General features: G+C 48.0%; 1 long non-coding RNA gene across 1 annotated transcript in view; it reads right to left on the bottom strand.

The window, feature by feature from the left end:
- The window catches only part of LOC118944476 (uncharacterized), a 28,033-nt gene extending 9,744 nt beyond the window's left edge, over window positions 1-18,289 (bottom strand). Inside the window, exons 1-2 of the long non-coding RNA XR_016493270.1 lie at window positions 17,985-18,289; window positions 17,062-17,219 (exon numbers count right to left, since the gene is read on the bottom strand). This is a non-coding gene — a long non-coding RNA (uncharacterized LOC118944476). The remainder of the gene's footprint in view (window positions 1-17,061; window positions 17,220-17,984) is intronic.
- Window positions 18,290-18,982: the final 693 nt, after the last annotated feature.

Here is an 18,982-nt window from a genome sequence, read left to right as displayed (position 1 = left end):
CGCCTCTTGCCTATACCCTACCTGTACTTTAGCCTATCGGATTTCCTGTTATCAACCTATTGCCTGATCTCCCGGACTACATTACTAGCCTTTTCCCTACCTGTACTGTTGCCCTTTTGGACCGCTGTGTATGACCTTCTGCCTGCAACTGGACCCAGCTACCTGCCTCCTTCTGTGGTCCTTTACAATAAACACCTGCTGCACCCTGTGCTTGAAACCAGCACTCTGTGTTCATTAGAATTTGGGGCATGAATATTTCCCAATATTATATTTTGTCCTGTAATCGTTAAATTATTTTTCCACTTGAACATGTATACCTTTGGAAAATAGAATAGAAACACCTATTTTTGGGGGGTTGAATGTATTATGGTAAGCACTAGCCACCCATCTGTCTCCCACCCTAGGAGCATCCTTTTCCAGTAGGTGGTTCTTGGAGCATAACCACGTCTGAGTGTTTTTGTTGAAGACAATTCAATACCTTAAGTCTTTTTAAATATGAACCTAGTCCGTTCATATTCCACAACGTAACTTTAATCACATTGGTCATATCAGAAAGGTTGTAAATATATTATTACCACAACATGACGAGTGTTAGAATATTAAAAAAAATGCGTTTCTGATAGCCACTGCTTAGCAAATCAATGAAAGCGAACGACTGGTAGTACCCCCCACCTAGAACACCAAACTTTCCATAGAACAAATATGTCATAAACATCCCCCAACCCCACAGGGTACAAAAAAATGTACGTCCAAAATTAACAAACTCACTACCCCTAAACCAGGCTTTCGTCCATGTGAAGTGTCCGAGGTCTTCCGAGCGATGAAGCTCCAACTAGAATTACCATGTTTACCAACGCCAAATATAGGCATGACCATATTCATTTTGAAATGACAGATATGACATGTCATAGAGATTACATAAATCAACCAAAACATCGAAAATAAAGACAGGCTGACCCTTATTCTCGCAAAGACAAGAGATGACCTTTCTCGTGAAGACTGATACATGAACTGTATAACTCCAAAAGTCAGGAATGTAAACTGAGGTCAGACACAAAAGAGAGACTGGTATAAGTCATAATGATAACTTAAAATAAGCTGACTACCACTGGCTTGTGCCCGTCACTCATGGCACGAACACGCCTGTTGTGGTCTATATTGGCCCACTATTGCTGTTATTAGAATGAAAACTAAAATAATATATAGTATGTTTATCCCCACTATAGTCATAGTACAGCATGGAATGCTTTGACTATAGTCTTGCTTAATCTAGTACTATAATGATGTCAGCTGTAAACCAGAAAGATAAATTACAGGCAACATTCATAGCATAAACACTCGATGAGACAGTTACTCACAACATGGGAAGTTCTATCGCCTTAGAGAAAAATGTTAGTCCATCCGTGATGAACCATTGCCACCATGTGGAACTTCCAAAGCCTACCACGCTACTCAATTTGTTCGGCCTCATTGACGTCCATGACGCACTCATTTGCCTCTTTTGGGTTCGTGAAATGATGTAATGATCCTCTCAAAGTAACCCAGAATACGGCAGGATATTGCTTCGAGTATTTCAGTCCTCGTTTCATGCACATATGCCTCACCTCCGTGAACGCATTTCTCTTGTCTTGAACCTCTTTGGAAAAGCCAGGGAAAACTCACATTGGTCCCCTTCCATTGAAAAGTCCTAAGTTCTTTGGCTCTGAGCGGGAACTTCTCCCTGTCAATGTATGGTAAGAATTTCACCAGAATAGGCCGGGGGTTGCGTGCGGATGGTCCTGGGTTCAGTGTCGTCGGTGTCCGATGTGTTCTCTCGATGGGCATGATGTTAACATCCTCCGGTGTGTTATCAAAGTTGCATAAAGGTTGCATAAATTGTCTTTCACACAATCTTCCATATTTATGTGGATCTTGGGAACTCCTCTGATCCGAAGTGTGTTTCTCCGACTATAATTGTCCTGGTATTGAAGTAGTTTTGTGAGTTTTTCGATCACAGTCTCCATTTTTTTAACAGTGTCGTTTAGGCGGTTGTTCTTGTCCTCCGCGTTTGATATCCTCTCTTCTGCGTGTGTAACTTGGTTGTCGAGTGTGTCCACTTTTGTTTTCAGTGCACCCATTGTATGTTTTATTTCAGCCACATTTCGCCCACTTTCGCAATTTTCTCTTCGAGATTTTTGTTCATTTTGCGAATCTCATTTTGAACTCGGTCATCAGCCTGTTCTTCTCCGCCATGTTCCTTGCTAGCTGCAGGTAGGGACAAGATGTTCATGTTTTTCGTCAAAGTGTCTGCTTATGTGCGTTTCCAAGTAGTTTTTTCGTGTAACCGATATTTGGACAGTTAGTTAACAAAATGTGTAACTAGGAGTTGAATAATTGGTTAAAATATAGTTGGAGCTCCACAGCCTCTTAAGGGCTTGTAACTAAGCATTTCCTGGTAAGGTCTACCTGTTGTATTCTGCGCATGTGACAAATACAATTTGATTTGATTTGAAGTGGCTGCAGAGCAATACAAGTGACATGGGCACTCTGTACCATACATTCCATTATACACAATGTCCACATATTTACGTATTTACAAAAAAAGCAGATATGCAGATCTACCAAATCACTCCTCTAGTGCAGAGTGGCTTTACACTTTGCTAGGAGGCTATGTCAACATTAGCCAAGCCTTGCAGTAGTGTTTGAACCTAAGACTGGCAGAAACAGTTTTTATCTCAGCCGGGAGTTTGTTCCACTCTACCTCTGTCGTTCTGAACTGAACTGCTCTTGAATCGACATGGCACAAAATCTGTGGCACTGCCTCTCGTGGCGTAGGAATGAGAGTCCCTAACAGTAGTAAGATAGTTCTTTAGATGGTGGGGGACTGTACACTGAGGCCAATCTCAGCTTCAACTGATAGCCACTGTAGTTCACTGAGCTAAGAAGGGCCAACATGAGCCTGAGGGCTAAAATTCAGAATGGCCCATTATGTTTTATTCTGAGCTGTCTGTAGCTTGTTCTTGAAGAACTTAGTGAGCTGCTGTACCAGGTAGTACACACCAAAGTGAGGCTGCACTAATGCTGCTGGAAGTGTTTTCTGCCCCATGCTTAAAAGCTTAAAAGCTTCCTTTATCTAGAAATGTGTATTTTCTGTCCATAAATGTCACTTTCTGGTTGACCTTGGCAATTACTTTCTGCCCCATGTGCTCTCCTGTCTGGAACCTGTCTGGTTTAGCTCACTCAAACATTTCCTGAGCTATTTCATGCAAGTAGGTTGATAGTGTATGATGCAGCAGTGGCGGATTTAGGTATGGGCGACATGGGCAGCCGCCCAGGGCTGTATCTTTCCTGGGTTGGCATGTGGCACCCGCACAAAAAATGGTGGCATTTGCGCGATCAGTTTTCTATCGCTCATTGGCACATTACATCAATGATATCAAGTCACCGTGTGGGCCTGTGGGTCAATTAACCTTATCGGAGTGGGCGCCCTGATTCTAGTTTGTGAGCTAGGCAGGGTACTGCCTGGGAAGGTCTCCCACTCAGAAGTACCAGATGGGGAGGGGGGCAGGGGTGCAGGGGAATCTATCAAATAGCGCACCTCTAACTTTGTACAGTACTAATGCAATTAGTCCGGGTAACAATTGGTTACCTGTTCATGAGTCTTATGGCTTGGGGGTAAAAACTGTTGAGAAGCCTCTTTGTCCTGGACTTGGCACTCCGGTACCACTTGCCATGCGGTAGTAGAGAGAACAGTCTATGACTGGGGTGGCTGGGGTCTTTGACAATTTTTAGAGCCTGACACCGCCTGGTGTAGAGGTCCTGGATGGCAGGCAGCTTTGCCCCAGTGATGTACTGGGACGTACGCACTACCCTCTGAAGTGCCTTGCGGTCGGAGGCCGAGCAATTGCCGTACCAGGTCAGGATGCTTTCGATGTTGCAGCTGTAGAACCTTTTGAGGATCTCAGGACCCATGCCAAATCTTTTTAGTTTCTTGGGGGGGAATAGGCTTTGTCGCGCCCTCTTCACGACTGTCTTGGTGTGTTTGGACCAATCTAGTTTGTTGATGATGTGGACACCGAGGAATTTGAAGCTCTCAACCTGCTCCACTACAGCCTCGGCGATGAGAATGGGGACATGCTCGGTGCTCCTTTTCCTGTAGTCCACAATAATTTCCTTAGTCATGGTTACATTGAAGGATACGTTGTTATTCTGGCACCACCTGGCCAGGTCTCTGACCTCCTCCCTATAGGCTGTCTCGTTGTTGTCGGTGACCAGGCCTACCACTGTTGTGTCATCAGCAAACTTAATGATGGTGTTGGAGTCGTGCCTGGCCATGCAGTCGTGGGTGAACAGGGAGTACAGGAGGGGACTGAGCACGCACCCCTGGGGAGATCCAGTTTTGAGGATCAGCGTGGCAGATGTGTTGCTACCTACCCTCACCACCTGGGGGCGGCCTGTCAGGAAGTCCAGGATCCAGTTGCAGAGGGAGGTGTTTAGTCCCAGGATCCTTAGCTTGGTGATGAGCTTTGAGGGTATTATTGTGTTGAACGCTGAGTTGTAGTCAATGAACAGCATTCTCACATAGGTGTTCCTTTTGTCCAGGTGGGAAAGGGCAGTGTGGAGTGCAATAGAGATTGCATCATCTGTGGATCTGTTTGGGGGGAATGCAAATTGGATTGGGTCTAGGGTTTCTGGGATAATGTTGTTGATGTGAGCCATTACCAGCCTTTCAAAGCACTTCATGGCTATGGACATGAGTGCTACGGGTCTGTAGTCATTTAGGTAGGTTGCCTTTGTGTTCTTGGGCACAGGGACTATGGTGGTCTGCTTGAAGCATGTTGGTATTACAGACTCAATCAGGGACATGTTGAAAATGTCAGTGAAGACACCTGCCAGTTGGTCAGCACATGCCCGGAGGTCACGTCCTGGTAATCCGTCTGGCCCCGCAGCCTTGTGAATGTTGACCTGTATAAAGGTCTTACTCACGTTGGCTATGGAGAGCGTGATCACACTGTCGTCCGGAACAGCTGATACTCTCATGCATGCCTCAGTGTTGCTTGCCTCAAAGCGAGCATAGAAGTGATTTAGCTCGTCTGGTAGGCTTGTGTCACTTGGCAGCTTGCGGCTGTGCTTCCCTTTCTGGTCTGTAATAGTTTGCAAGCCCTGCCACATCGGACGAGCGTCGGAGCCAGTGTAGTATGATTCAACTTAGCCCTGTATTGACGCTTTGCCTGTTTGATGGTTCGTCGCAGGGCATAGTGGGATTTCTTGTAAGCTTCCGGGTTAGGTTCCGCACCTTGAAAGCGACAGCTCTACCCTTTAGCTCAGTGCGAATGTTGCCTGTAATCTATGGCTTCTGGTTGGGATATATACGTACAGTCACTGCGGGGACGACGTCCTCAATGCACTTATTGATAAAGCCAGTGACTGATGTGGTGTATTCCTCAATGTCATCGGAGAGAATCCCGGAACATTCCAGTCTGTGATAGCAAAGCAGTCCTGTAGTTTAGCTTCTGCTTCATCTGACCATTTTTTTATAGACCGAGTCACTGGTGCTTCCTGCTTTAATTTTTGCTTGTAAGCAGCAATCAGGAGGATAGAGTTGTGGTCGGATTTACCAAATGGATGGCGAGGGAGAGCTTTGTGTGTGTGTGAGCATCTCTGTGTGTGGAGTGCAGGTGATCTAGAATTATTTTCCCTCTGGTTGCACATTTAACATGTTGATAGAGATTTGGTAGAACTGATTTAAGTTTCCCTGCATTAAAGTCTCCGGCCACTAGGAGCGCCGCCTCTGGGTGAATGGTTTCCTGTTTGCTTATTTCCTTATACAGCTGACTGAGTGCAGTCTTAGTGCCAGCATCTGTCTGTGGTGGTAAATAAACAGCCACGAAAATAGCTGAGAACTCTCTAGGCAAGTAGTGTGGCCTGCAGTTTATCACAATATACTCAACTTCAGACGAGCAATATCTAGAGACTTCCTTAAATTTAAACCGCCCCCCCCCCCCCCCCCCCCCGTCTGTGCATATTTGTAAACAACAGCTGGTGCAAGAAATTTAAGGAAGTCTCTAGATGTGCTGTTCTATCCTGCCGATGCTGTTCTATCCTGTTGGTGCTGCGTGTATCCCGCTAGTTGAATATCCATGTCGTCATTCAGCCACGATTCCGTGAAGCATAGGATATTACCGTTTTTTTGTCCCGTTGGTAGGATATTCGTGATCTTACCTCGCCTAGTTTATTGTCCAATGATTGCACGGTGGCGAGGGATATTGACGGTAATGGCAGCTTTCCTAGTTGTCTTCTGCGGGTCCAGACGAGGCATCCGGCTCTTCGTCTTCTGCGTCGCTTCCTTTTGCGAATAATTGGGATGTCTGCCCTGTGGGTTGTTTGGAGAATATCGTGTGAGTCCTGCTTGCTTGCTGTTGTTGTTGTTGTTGTTGAAGAAATCTTTGTCTAATCCGAGGTTGTCATGCCCTGGCCTTAGTATTTTGTGTTTTCTTTATTATTTTGGCTAGGCCAGGGTGTGACATGGGTTATTTATGTGGTGGGTTTTGTCTAGGGTTTTTTTGTAGGTTATGGGATTGTGGTGTAGTATAGTAGTCTAGGAAAGTCTATGGTTGCCTGGAGTGGTTCTCAATCAGAGGCAGGTGTTTATCGTTGTCTCTGATTGGGAACCATATTTAGGCAGCCATATTCTTTGAGTGTGTCGTGGGTGATTGTTCCTGTCTCTGTGTTTGTTTGCACCAGATAGGGCTGTTTCGGGTTTTCAAGTTTCTTGTTTTTGTATATTGTTCGTTTTATCATCTTCATTAAAGATGTATAAAGATAACCACGCTGCATTTTGGTCCTCCTCTCTTTCGACGGAAGAAAACCATAACAGAGGTGAATGAACGCAGTCCTGATATCCAGAAGCTCTTTTCTTACGGTTGCAGAAACATTGTGTACAAAATAATTTACAAATATTGCAAAAAAAAACACATAATAGCACAATTCGTTAGGAGACCGTAAAACGACGGCCATCTCCTCCGGCGCCATCTTGTTAGCGCCAGAGGAGGTGTCTTCACAAATGTTGTCTGAGTCTGAGTCTGAGGATGAGGATGAAGACCCATTTACTCCCACTTGTCCCCAGCAGGATTCTTCAGGTGTGTTTGTGCGCACGTGTGTATGTGTGTGTGCATGTCATGACTTCCGCCGAGGTCGGTCCCTCTCCTTGTTCTGGCGGCGTTCGGCGGTTGACGTCACCGGTCTTCTAGCCATCGCTGATCCATCTTTCACTTTCCGTTGGTTTTGTATTTATTTTCTACACACCTGGTTTTTATTATCCTATTACATGTTCATGTATTTAACCCTCTGTTTCCCTCATGTTTGTTGTACGTGATTATTTCTATGTTCAGTTCGGTTCATGATGGCTGGTTTTTCGACGGGTGCTGTGTGCGTAATATTTACCGTTGATTATTGGTCAAGTGTATTTGTTTACCTTGTGCCTTTATTTTTTGAGTAAAGTACGTTGCGCACTCACTACGCCTGACTTCATGCACCAGCTACACTCACATTCTGACAGAATCATGCACCTACCATATGGAGTCAGCAGGAACAGACAACCCTGGTATAGGGGTCGAGGAGCGCGTCCAGCAGCATGCGGCCATGTTACAACATCTCGGCATCGCCATGGATCGTGTCCTGCAGAATCTGGACCACTGGGAGAGAAGGAAGTTCCTCCAGTGCCTCCACCATCACCACCAAGGACGCCACTACTCACCCCTCCTTCACCCGGTCCCAGTGGGATTCGGCTCGATCTTCCGAAAGAGTATGATGGGACGGCTGCGGGAAGTCAGGGGTTCCTACTCTAGCTGGAGCTCTACCTAGCAACCGTCCACCCGGCTCCTTCGGGCCGTGAGAGCATGTCCGCCCTCATCTCCTGTCTCTCAGGGAAAGCCCTGGACTGGGCCAACGCCGTATGGAAGGAAGGAGGGGCGGTGATGGACCAATTCGAAGATTTCACCCAGTTTTCGACCACCCACCTGAGGGTAGAGCGGCGGGTGAACGTCTCGTCCAACTTAGCCAGGGGACGAGTTCTCTCTGGACTTTCGGACCCTGGCCGCCAACGCGGGATGAATGACAGGGCCCTGATCGATCACTACCGTCGTAGTTTAAGTGAGGACGTCCGTCGAGAGTTGGCCTGCAGGGACATCACTCTCACCTTTGTCCAGCTGGTGGACCTGTCCATCCGGTTGGATATCCTGCTGACTGCCCGTGGACGTCCAGATCGGGGTCTTTCAATTCCATCCCCCAGCACCACAGCTCCTACGCCCATGGAGCTGGGAGGTGCTGCACGTAGGGCGACCGGAGTAGGGGCCGGTCCATCCATCTGTGGCCGCAGAGGGCACACTGCCGGTCGGTGCTGGAGAGGTTCCTCTGGAAGTCGAGGAAGCAGGCAGGGCACTCTTGTATCACCCCAGGTAAGTCGGCACCAGGCTCACCCAGAGGCCTCTGTTGCACACCTGTTTGTGTATATACATTTTCCTGAGTTTTCCCCGCATTCCCAGCAAAAGGCGCTCGTAGATTCAGGCGCAGCTGGGAACTTTATTGACAGATCATTTTCCCATAGTTTAGGGATCCTATTGTTCCAGTGGATATGCCCTTCCCAGTTCACGCCCTATATAGTCGAGCATTGGGTTCGGGGCTAATTAGGGAGGCCACCACTCCACTGGGCATGGTGACTCGGGAGGATCACAAGGAGAAAAGTTTTTTCCTTATTGATTCTCCTGTGTTTCCCGTGGTGCTGGGTATAGCCTGGTTGGCCTGTCATGACCCCACCTGGTCACGAGAGTGCTCTGGGAGGTGTTTAGGGGGTTTCCGTTGGTGCGACTATGGTGGAAAGTCCAGACCAGGTCTCCACCGTGCGCATCCCCTCTGAATATGCCAATTTGGTAATTGAGGCGACTCAATTACCACCCCATCGACGGGGGGATTGTGCGATAAATCTCCTGCTAGACGCAGCACTTCCAAGGAGTCACGTGTATCCCCTGTCACAAGAGGAGACGGCGGCTATGGAAACATATGTCTCCGAATCCCTGGAGCAGGGGTACATTCGGCCCTCCACTTCACCAGCCTCCTTGAGTTTCTTTTTTGTGAAGAAGAAGGATGGAGGTCTACGCCCGTGTACTGACTATTGAGGCATCAACCAGATCACGGTGAGGTACAGTTACCCCCTACCTCTCATAGCCAGTGCGATTGAGTCAATGTACGGGTTGCGCTTCTTCACAAAATTGTATCTCAGGAGCGCTTACAACCTGGTGCGTATCCGGGAGAGGGACAAGTGGAAGACAGCATTTAGTACACCCTCAGGGCACTACCTCATCATGCCGTACGGGTTGATGAATGCTCCGTCAGTCTTCCAGGCCTTTGTAAAGGAGATTTTCCGGGACCTGCACGGGCAGGGTGTAGTGGTGTATATTGACGACATTCTGATACACAGGGACACATGCTTGGTCAACTGTTGGAGCATGACCTGTACGTCAAGGCTGAGAAATGCCTGTTTTTCCAACAGTCCATCTCCTTCCTAGGGTACCGCATTACCACTTCAGGGGTGGAGATGGAGAATGACCGCATTACAGCCATGCTTAATTGGCCGACTCCCACCACGGTAAAGGAAGTGCAGTGGTTTCTAGGGTTTGCCAACTACTACCGGAGGTTTATTCTGGGCTTTGGTCAGGTAGCGGCTCCCATTACCTCACTGCTGAAGGGGGGACCGGTGCGTTTGCAGTGGTCAGCTGAGGCGGACAGGGCTTTTGGTCAGCTGAGGGCTCTGTTTACTTCGGCTCATGTGCTGGCTCATCCGGATCTCTCTTTGGCGTTCATAGTGGAGGTGGACGCGTCCAAGGCTGGGATAGGAGCCATGCTCTCTCAGCACTCGGGTACGCCACCAAAGCTCCGCCCCTGTGCCTTCCTTTTGAAGAAGCTCTGCCCGGTGGAGCGAAACTATGACGTGGGGGACCGAGAGTTGTTGGCTGTCGTCAAGGCTTTGAAGGCTTGAAGACATTGGCTTGAGGGGGCTAAACTCCCTTTTATCATATGGACTGACCACCACAATCTGGAGTACATCCGGGCGGCGAGGAGACTGAATCCTCGCCAGGCAAGGTGGGCCATGTTTTTTACCTGTTTTGTTTTCACCCTATCCTACAGACCAGGTTCCCAGAACGCAAAGGCAGACGCACTGTCCCGGATGTATGACACAGAGGAGCGGCCCATGGATCCCAATCCCATACTCCCGGCCATTTGCCTGATGGCACCGGTAGTGAGGGAGCTGGACGCGGACATCGAACGGGCATTACGTACCGAGCCCAATCCCCTCCAATGTCCAGCGGGGCTGTCTGTATGTTCCGTCTGCTGTCCATGACCGTTTGATCTATTGGGCCCATATGTCACCCTCCTCTGGTCATCCGGGCATCGGTCGGACAGTGCGCTGTCTTAGTGGGAAGTACTGGTGGTCCACTTTAGCTAAGGACGTGAGGGTTTATGTCTCCTCCTGCTCGGTGTGCGCCCAGTACAATGCCCCTAGGCACTTGCCCAGAGGGAAGTTACAACCCTTACCCTTTCCACAACGGCCGTGGTCGCCCCTGTCAGTGGATTTCCTAACGGATCTTCCTCCATCACAGGGTAACACCACTTTGCCCGGTCTCCCTACGGCCCTACAGACTGCGGAGGCCCTGTTTACACACGCCTTCCGGCACTACAGGGTGCCTGAGGACATAGTATCTGATCGAGGTCCCCAGTTCACGTCAAGGGGCTGGAGGGCGTTCATGGAATGTCTGGGGGTCTCGGTCAGCCTTACCTCGGGTTTTCACCCCGAAAGTAACGGGAAGGTGGAGAGAGTGAACCAGGATGTGGATAGGTTTCTGCGGTCCTATTGCCAGGACCGGCCAGGGGAGTGGGCGACATTCGTGCCCTTGGCAGTGATGGCCCGGAACTCGCTCCGCTGCTCCTCCACTAACCTCTTCCCCTTCCAGTGCGCACTGTGGTACCAGCCGGTTTTGGATACTTGGCATCAGAGCCAGATCGAGGCTCCTGCGGTGGATGACTGATTTAGGCGCACTGAGGAGACATGGGACTCCACTCATGTGCACCTTCAGCGGGCCGTGAGGCACCAGAAAACCTGCGCAGATCGCCACCGCAGTGAGGCCCCAGGGTTTGCACCGGGGGACCAGGTCTGGCTCTCGACCTGAAACCTGCCCCTGCCTGGAAGCTGGGCCCGCGGTTTGTGGGGCCTTTCAAAGTCCTGAGGAGACTGAACAAGGTATGTTACAGGTTACAGCTTCCCCCCGATTATCGAATTAACCCCTCGTTCCATGTGTCTCTCCTCAGGTCGGTGGTGGCTGGTCCACTCCAGGAGTCCGAGGTGCGGGAGGTTCTTCCGCCCCCTCTGGACATCGAGGGCTCCCCGGCGTATGCAGTTCGATCCATACTGGATTCGAGGCGTTGGGCGAGGGGCCTTCAGTACCTCGTAGAGTGGGAGGGGTACGGTCCGGAGGAGAGATGCTGGGTGCCCGTGGAGGACTTGTTAGACCCATCGATTCTGCCGGAGTTCCACCTTCTCCATCCGGATCGCCCTGCCCCTCGCCCTCTGGGTCGTCCCCGAGACCGGTGTTGGTGCGCTGCTGGAGCTGCGCGTCAAGGAGGGGGTACTGTCACGACTTCCGCCGAGGTTGGTCCCGCTCCTTGTTCGGTGGTGTTCGGCGGTCGACGTCACTGGTCTTCTAGCCATCGCTGATCCATCTTTCATTTTCCATTGGTTTAGTCTTTATTTTCTACACACCTGGCTTTCATTATTCTATGACATGTTCATGTATTTAGCCCTCTGTTTCCCCCATGTTTGATGTGCGTGATTATTTCTATGTTCAGTTCGGTTCAATGATGGCTGGTTCTTCGACGGGTGCTGTGTTCACCCGTGCGTAATATTTACCATTGGTTATTGGTCAAGTGTATTTGTTTCTTGTGCCTATTTTTTTAGTAAAGTACATTGCTCACTCATTTTGCTCTTCTGCGCCTGACTTCATGCACCAGCTACACTCACATTCTGACAGTGCATCCCTGCATAACATAAACAAAGTCAATTTCCCTTTTGCAAAGTTTTACGTTTTCGCATTGTAGGTGACAATGATGATTTTATTATAACTGGTTATGTATGCGGGAATCTCCACCACTATAAATGCTGTGAATAACGTGTGTAAACTAATGCCCATGTGCTCTCCATTAGAAATGCCTTGTGGCAGCATCCCCACCAAATCCTGTTGCTGAGGATGAACCACTGTCTACAGAGCCTGCTGCTGAGGATGAACCACTGTCTACAGACCCTGCTGACTGGCATTCAGTTCTGACTGACAGAATTCAGACACAACTAGTTCGCAGAGGAGCAGGTGAGGTACCACCTAACTTTCTTTTCCCAAGGAATGAAAGTCATGGACGAAGTTGCCACCACCAGTATTTCAGGAAGACCTTAGGTGAGTGGTGAAAAAATCCCTAGAAGTTGGTTGGTGTATTCTAATAGAAATAAATCAAATCAAAGTTTATTTGTCACTTGCGCCGAATACAACAGGTATTACATTGAAATGCTTACTTACAGGCTCTAACCAATAGTGCAAAAAAGGTGTCAGGTGAACAATAAGTACAGTGCCTTGCGAAAGTATTCGGCCCCCTTGAACTTTGTGACCTTTTGCCACATTTCAGGCTTCAAACATGAAGATGTAAAACTGTATTTTTTTGTGAAGAATCAACAACAAGTGGGACACAATCATGAAGTGGAACGACATTTATTGGATATTTCAAACTTTTTTAACAAATCAAAAACTGAAAAATTGGGCGTGCAAAATTATTCAGCCCCCTTAAGTTAATACTTTGTAGCGCCACCTTTTGCTGCGATTACAGCTGTAAGTGGCTTGGGGTATGTCTCTATCAGTTTTGCACATTGAGAGACTGACATTTTTTCCCATTCCTCCTTGCAAAACAGCTCGAGCTCAGTGAGGTTGGATGGAGAGCATTTGTGAACAGCAGTTTTCAGTTCATTCCACAGATTCTCGATTGGATTCAGGTCTGGACTTTGACTTGGCCATTCTAACACCTGGGTATGTTTATTTTTGAACCATTCCATTGTAGATTTTGCTTTATGTTTTGGATCATTGTCTTGTTGGAAGACAAATCTCCGTCCCAGTCTCAGGTCTTTTGCAGACTCCATCAGGTTTTCCTCCAGAATGGTCCTGTATTTGGCTCCATCCATCTTCCCATCAATTTTAACCATCTTCCCTGTCCCTGCTGAAGAAAAGCAGGCCCAAACCATGATGCTGCCACCACCATGTTTGACAGTGGGGATGGTGTGTTCAGCTGTGTTGCTTTTACGCCAAACATAACGTTTTGCATTGTTGCCAAAAAGTTCAATTTTGGTTTCATCTGACCAGAGCACCTTCTTCCACATGTTTGGTGTGTCTCCCAGGTGGCTTGTGGCAAACTTTAAACAACACTTTTTATGGATATCTTTAAGAAATGGCTTTCTTCTTGCCACTCTTCCATAAAGGCCAGATTTGTGCAATATTCGACTGATTGTTGTCCTATGGACAGAGTCTCCCACCTCAGCTATAGATCTCTGCAGTTCATCCAGAGTGATCATGGGCCTCTTGGCTGCATCTATGATCAGTCTTCTCCTTGTATGAGATGAAATTTTAGGGGGACGGTCAGGTCTTGGTAGATTTGCAGTGGTCTGATACTCCTTCCATTTCAATATTATCGCTTGCACAGTGCTCCTTGGGATGTTTAAAGCTTGGGAAATATTTTTGTATCCAAATCCGGCTTTAAACGTCTTCACAACAGTATCTCGGACCTGCCTGGTGTGTTCCTTGTTCTTCATGATGCTCTCTGCGCTTTTGACGGACCTCTGAGACTATCACAGTGCAGGTGCATTTATACGGAGACTTGATTACACACAGGTGGATTGTATTTATCATCATTAGTCATTTAGGTCAACATTGGATCATTCAGAGATCCTCACTGAACTTCTGGAGAGAGTTTGCTGCACTGAAAGTAAAGGGGCTGAATAATTTTGCACGGCCAATTTTTCAGTTTTTGATTTGTTAAAACAGTTTGAAATATCCAATAAATGTCGTTCCACTTCATGATTGTGTCCCACTTGTTGTTGATTCTTCACAAAAAAAATACAGTTTTATATCTTTATGTTTGAAGCCTGAAATGTGGCAAAAGGTCGCAAAGTTCAAGGGGGCCGAATACTTTCGCAAGGCACTGTAAGTAAAGAAATAAAACAACAGTAAAAAGACAGGCTATATACAGTAGCGAGGCTATAAAAGTAGCGAGGCAACATACAGACACCGGTTAGTCAGGCTGATTGAGGTAGTATGTACATGTAGATATGGTTAAAGTGACTACGCATATATGATAAACAGAGAGTAGCAGTAGTGTAAAAGAGGGGTTGGTGGGTGGTGGTGGCAGGACACAATGCAGATAGCCCGGTTAGCCAATGTGCGGGAGCACTGTTTGGTCGGCCCAATTGAGGTAGTATGTACATGAATATAGTTAAAATATAGTTAAAGTGACTATGCATATATGATAAACAGAGTGCAGCAGCAGCGTAAAAAGAGGGGTTGGGGGAGGCACACAATGCAAATCATCCAGGTAGCCATCTGTTTACTTCTTCAGTAGTCTTATGGCTTGGGGGTAAAAACTGTTGAGAAGCCTTTTTGTCTTAGACTTGGTACTCCGGTACCACTTGCCATGTGATAGTAGAGAGAACAGTCCATGACTGGGGTGGCTGGCGTCTTTGACAATTTTTAGGGCCTTCCTCTGACACAACCTGGTGCAGAGGTCCTGGATGGCAGGCAGCTTAGCCCCAGTGATGTACTGGGCCGTGCGCACTACCCTCTGTAGTGCCTTGCGGTCAGAGGCCGAGCAATTGCCTTGCCAGGCAGTGATGCAACCGGATGCTCTCGATGTTGCAGCTGTAGAACCTTTTGAGGATCTCAGGACCCATGTATCATAGCTGATGAAAGGAGCGGACCAAGGTTCAGCGTAGTGAGCGTACATGTTCTTTAATTAAGATAAAGACGCTGAACAAAACAATACACACTACAAAACAAAACCGTGAAGCTTAAGGCTAAGTGCCATAAAGAAAGTCAACTTCCCACAAACACAGGTGGGAAAAAGGGTACCTAAGTATGGTTCCCGATCAGAGACAATGATAGACAGCTGTCCCTGATTGAGAACCATACCCGGCCAAAACATAGAGATAGAATATCATAGAAACACAAAACATAGAAATTCCCACCCCAAACCAAAATAGAGACATAAAAAGGATCTCCCCCCTCCAAAGGTGGCACAACCTGAACCTATAGGGGAGGGTCTGGGTGGGCATTTCTCCACAGTGGCGGCTCTGGTGCCGACCCCAGACTGGGGACCCTCGTAGCGGGCCCCGGACTGGGCACCCTCGTAGCAGACCCCGGGCTGGGCACCCTCGTTGTGGGCCCCGGACTGGGCACCCTCGTTGTGGGCTCCGGACTGTAGAGCGTTGCTGGAAGCGCCGGACTGAAGGGCCCTCTGGAGGCTCCGGACTGGAGGACGACGCTGGAGGCTCCGGACTGGAGGACGACACTGAAAGCTCCGGACTGGAGGGCGTCGCTGGAAGCTCCGGACTGGAGGGCGTCGCTGGAAGCTCGGGACTGGAGGGCGCAGGCACAGGACTCACCAGGATGGGGAGACACACAGGAGACCTGGCTCTGGGAACAGGCACGGGACTCACCAGGCTGGGGAGACCTACTGGAGGCCTGGTCCATGGAGGAGGCACAGGATATACCGGGCTGTAGGGGAGCACTGGAGATCTGGTGCTTAGCACTTGCACCGCTCCTCTTGGCTGCAAGCCCACTTTAGCCCGGCACGTTCGGGGAGCTGGAACAGGCAGCACTGGGTTCTCCTGGCGGACTGGGGAAACCGTGCATAGAGCCGGCACAGGACTCACCGCACTGGAGGTCTGGAGCGCCAAGTTGGCACAAGACGTGCAGGGCTTGGGAGGCGCACAGGAGGCCTGGTGCGTGGGGCTGGCACAGTCTTCACCAGACGGCTAGCAAGCACCTCAGGACGAGTATGGAGAGCTGACTCAGGTGACATCAACTCGAGGACAAACTCGTAGGGCGAATGTCTTGCCTCATGCACCAAACACAGCAGCTCTCTCATAGAGATTTTTTTTTGGGGGGGCTGCCTCTCCTGGCCACACGGCTTGGTCCTCTGGTGGTGGGAAGTTCTGTCACGGCTGATGAAAGAAGCGGACCAAGGCGCAGCGTGGTGAGCGTACATGTTCTTTAATTAAGAAAAGATGCCGAACAAAACAATACACACTACAAAACATAACCGTGAAGCTTAAGGCTAAGTGCCATAAAGAAAGTCAACTTCCCACAAACACAGGTGGGAAAAAGGGTACCTAAGTATGGTTCCCAATCAGAGACAACTCGGCCAAAACACAGAGACAGAAAGTCATAGAAACACAAAACATAGAAATGCCCAAATCCTGCCTAAGGTCCACCATGTCACAGGAACGCCATAGTGGCCTTGCTCTCATCAGTATGAACCATGCAATTGCTGGGCAGATTTCTTATGATGATGTAATTGATGACTTTGCATCAAGGAAGGCAAGCAAGGGTTTAGATGGCAGTTGTGCAATTTAGTTTGTGTGTTTCTTGTTTGAAGTTCAATAGTGTAATAATCAGGTTCTCTTCTTTATAAGTGTGTTATTCTGTTTGTGTATTTGTGTGATATAGGATTTGTGCAATTTAGTTTCATTTGTGTTTTTTGTTAGCAACAGGGTAACAGTGTAATGATTGGATTGTCTTTCTATTTGTAGTTATATACTACCATTTGTTTCTATTTGTCTTTGTTACCTTTTTGATATTTACGAGTCTTATTTTTGTACATATTTTATATTTTTTATTTGTGTTGTTCCAAATGTCTGAATAAAAATGACAGTTAGTGCAGAATGGTGCTTTTTTTGTGTGTGTGCGGGGGGGGGGGGGTGTCGAAGTAAATGGGGGCCCCTACCTCTTCCACATTTACCACGGTGGTGTTGAGTTCCCTGAAGCCCAGCCACCAGCGGATGTGTACAGGTGGGTTACTGGTATAGGTTTAACAGCACAGGGTCACCTCCTCCCCCTCTCTTGCCTCGAACGACCCCAGCACCATCACCTTCTTTGGCTCAACTGAAACACGCACGAGCACGCACGCACACACACACACACACACACACACACACACACACACAGTAAATTCAGTCAATAAAGTGCTCTGTGTCAGGATCAATATTTTAGCAAGGATGGAAAGACTGGATTTGAAGGTAAAGGAAGAAGTAAAGAAACGATCTCTAGTCCATCAACATCACTTTAAGAAGTCTTGTCCTCTCTAGGAATAGGTAGGAGGAAACATGGCTTTTACATGGAATAGGAGAGGAAGAAGAGAGGGGTTTAGACCGTTGACTGACGCAGAAAGACAGCAAGTGTTGGCGTGAAGGAAGAGTTGGTGTGATGCGAAGTAAGAATCATTCTCTTTTTGTTTTCCAGTCGTGGTAGTAGAGAAATCTCCAATGCAGTGAAGTGAAAATGCATCATTTATTACCTGGCATTATTATCGTCACACAAAGTGCCGGCTTTATTGCCTTTGGATTGTGCATTGAAGCGATTCAGTTAAATTAGCTCACTGTAAAAGACCAAGCTGGGATTCAAATGAGTTTCTGTGTGAAATATGGGTCCGGGTCATAATTGCCATTAGTTTCACTAATGAAATTGATATTAGAGTTTGTGTTAATGCAGAATTAGTTTCAGTATTGGAGCTAGGACTAATGTTAATATCATTGTGATTGGGATGAATGAATAAACAGAAACATGCCACAAACATGCCATCGCTTTTGTGTGTCTGTGTGTGTGTTCTAGCATTCAAGTGCATGTATCTCTTAGCAGTCGGGGACTCACAGAGGACAGTGATCTTGAGGCTGTCGGACAGAGGGACAGGGGTCACCTGGTTGACACTTTCACAGTGCAGCTCGGCCTGGTTGTCCTGTGGTTTAACCTGCAGGGTCAGGTGGCTGATGGCCCGTCGCGACTCTGTGTCCACCTCCCAGCTGGTGGAAATCACCTCCCCATTCTGATCCACAGGACAGAATTATGAGTTAGTAAAAAGCAGACAGGACAGGGCTATGGGTTATTCACTAACATAATAGGTGACTGACTGGCTGCAGTAGGAAGGGAGTGAGTTCTGAAAGAGAGAGTAAAGAACTAGAAGATGGAGAAAACACCAAGAACTACTGATTCTAAGCTTTAGCCGAGTGTAGTCTCTGAATCTTGGTCCAGTGTAGGGTGGCCAGTGGGTTCCCTCCCTGGGACACACAAACCAGCTTCAACATGGTCCCCCTCTTCACCGGGCCTTCTCTGTCCAGACCCTGGATTACTGGATGCTGGGGTGGGACTGATGTTGAGAGGGAAAGAGAGAGATGAAGTAACATCTTGGGAAAGAACGGCAGAAAGTGAGGAGAGAGGAAGAGAGGCAGCAATAGAAAGAGAGAGGGAGAGATGAAGCACCAGAAACAGAGAAGATGACAGAAAGAGAGAATAGAGAGGGTGAGAAATATGCACTGGGATGAGCGGACACTTGGCTTTATGAGCAAGGGAGCATCCTTTCTATTTGTTGAGACAGGGCCAATAAATTGGCAACATTTATCCTGACTGCAGAGTAAGGGCTCTAGCTCTGATGAAAGCATTAAGTATTAAGGGAGCAGCCAGCTAGATCGACTCCATAAAGCAAAATAACAGATGTTTAAACAGTAATAAAGTAACGTTTGGAAATATGAATAAATTACAGCCTCCCTGAATAAAATATACAGCGTAAAATAAATTAGGGGAGGGCCAGCCTTTGTTATTGCTGCAATGAGTTTGGGTACGCAGGCAGTGCAGGCGGCTGTATGTGGACCCTG

The sequence above is a fragment of the Oncorhynchus mykiss genome, chromosome 3 (genome assembly GCF_057628025.1).
Source record: "Oncorhynchus mykiss isolate SJ-2025 chromosome 3, ASM5762802v1, whole genome shotgun sequence".
Lineage (NCBI taxonomy): Eukaryota > Metazoa > Chordata > Actinopteri > Salmoniformes > Salmonidae > Oncorhynchus > Oncorhynchus mykiss.
This window is presented reverse-complemented; position numbering and strand designations above follow the sequence as displayed.